The sequence below is a fragment of the Myotis davidii genome, unplaced genomic scaffold (assembly GCF_000327345.1).
Source record: "Myotis davidii unplaced genomic scaffold, ASM32734v1 scaffold211, whole genome shotgun sequence".
NCBI lineage: Eukaryota > Metazoa > Chordata > Mammalia > Chiroptera > Vespertilionidae > Myotis > Myotis davidii.
In genome coordinates this window covers 768,990-771,146 of record NW_006282523.1, presented here as the reverse complement: position 1 = coordinate 771,146, position 2,157 = coordinate 768,990, and the positions used below count along the sequence as shown (strand labels likewise).

Sequence of the window (2,157 nt, the reverse complement as noted above, 5' to 3'; positions counted from 1 at the left end):
AGTTCGCGGTCTCGGCGTCGGCAGCGAGGTCCGCGCACTCAGTAGCTCCGGCCCGAGCGCAAGGTGCAGCCGAACAAAGTGATCGTCCAGAATGGACCGTGACCGAGGGGTCGCCCGGCGCTGCTTTTGTTGCTGTTTTAAAAAACTCCGAGCCTCCTGCTCTTGCATCCAGAAGCGGGCACGTCCAGCCCGAGGCCGTGGAACGAGGCGGGGCGCCGGCTGCAGGTGGTTACAGAGTTCGCCAGGTTGAACACGTCAGCTCGCCAGCGGCAGATAAAAAATCTGAAATATTAAAGCATCAGGATCATGCCAATAGGAAACTCCCCACGAGGGCAAGCCACCACTCCTGATCTGTGGCTCCATTTAGCTGCTGCTGAAATCATCGCCGAATAAACAGGCCGAGGGGGGGGGTCGCTGCCCCCTGCCCACTGGAGACAGCCTGGGGTGGGGTGGGGCGTCCTACATGATACCGTCACATAGGTAGAAAACTTAAATAAGATGGACCTCTGGGAGGTGAAACGGGCCCCAGCTGTTTAATTTTAGAGTAACAGACACGTTGCATTTTCCATACTTAGTGTCGTGTAGATGAAAGAAGAAGTTTTAATCTGGAGATTTTGGATCCCCCGCCTCCAGCCCTCCAGCCTTTCTGGGCCAGAGCCCGTCTGATGAGGCTGGCGGGCATGTTGGCAGGAGCTGGTGGTGTGCAGGCCAGGCAGTCGTGGGAGGCCCGGCTGGCGGCTCCTCGCACCCCCGGGGCAACATCTGTATCTGGGTATTGCATCCCTGGTGGCTGGCCAGCCTGTGTGTTTCTGGGAGGACTACGTGTCCCAGGGTGCACTGCGACTTGCCTGGCACAGAACTGCATCCTGGGTGGTGTAGTTGGCTGGCGGAGATGTGCAGGTCTCGTACTGCAGCCTTTATGCCACCGTGGCTGCCCACGGACTTGCGTGTGGGCCTTGGGGGGGAGGGGGCACAAGGCCCCTGGCAGAGCATTTCCACACAGTGAGGCTGGCTTGCTCAGCAAGAGCCCAAAGCTCAGTGGTGGAGGCTACCTGGGCGCCATGGACGGACCGGTCACCTGTCCCGACGGCCTGGCCGAGTTAACAGCGTCTCCTCCCAGGGGAGCCCCTGGCTGGAGCATAGTGGGAAGCAAGTGGGCAGTTTGGAGGGGTGCAAGTTTATTTCTTGGTTTGGTTGATTTTAGGAGTTTTGGTACTTTAAAAAAAATTAACATTTTATTGAGATACTAGAGGATTTGTGCACCGGTGGGGTCCCTCAGCCTGGCCTGTGGGGATCGGGCTGAAACCGACTCTCCGACATCCCCCAAGGGGTCCTGGATTGCGAGAGGGTGCAGGCCAGGCTGAGGGACCCCACCAGTGCATGAATGGGCCTCTAGTATGCATGTAAGATCTTTGGTTAATCTCTTCCCACCCTCCTCCCTCCCCACTTTCCTCTGAGATTCATCAGTCTGTTCCGTTTCCATGCCTGTGCATTGAGCATCTGCCCCCTGGTGGTCAGTGTGCATCATAGCTACCAGTTGAATGGTCGAATGGTTGCTTAGGCTTTTATATATAAATTGCAAACAAAAAAGTGCACAATTTTAGATGCAGTCTTTTTTAAAAAAACACATTTTTATTGATTTCAGAGAGGAAGGGAAAAGGAAAAAGAGAAACATCAATGATGAGAGTCATTGATCAGCTGCCTCCTGCACACCCCCTACTAGGAGTCGAGCCCACAACCAGGCATGTGCCCTTGATTGGAATTGAACCCGGGACGCCTCAGTCTGCAGGCCAATGCTCTATCCACTGAGCTAAAACGGCCAGGGCTTAGATGGACAGTCTTGATGAATTTTCATCAAGTGAACAAGCACATGTCCCTGGCTCCCAAGTTAGGGAGCATGGCCTTGCCAGCACCCCTCCCTCCAACCACTGCCTCCCTGGGAAGGGTCCTCCCCCCACCCCCCGCCCCCTGCTGGCCCCAGAGGTCAGGGTCGCCTGTTTCGGAGTCCATGGAAGTAGAGTCGTGTCCCGTGTTGGTTCTGCCATCTGGCTAGCATCCCACTGTATGATGTACCAGCGTCTGTTTGTCCCTTGGCCTCTGCGGGGCACCCCTGGCGTTTCCCGTCTGGAGCTCTGCGTTCACGGGGCGTTTACCTGA

At 56.1% G+C, this 2,157-nt stretch overlaps 1 protein-coding gene across 1 annotated transcript in view; it reads left to right on the top strand.

Moving 5' to 3' along the window:
* SLC38A10 (solute carrier family 38 member 10) overlaps positions 1 to 2,157 on the top strand; it is a 22,035-nt gene that overhangs the window by 269 nt on the left and 19,609 nt on the right. The window lies entirely within an intron of this gene.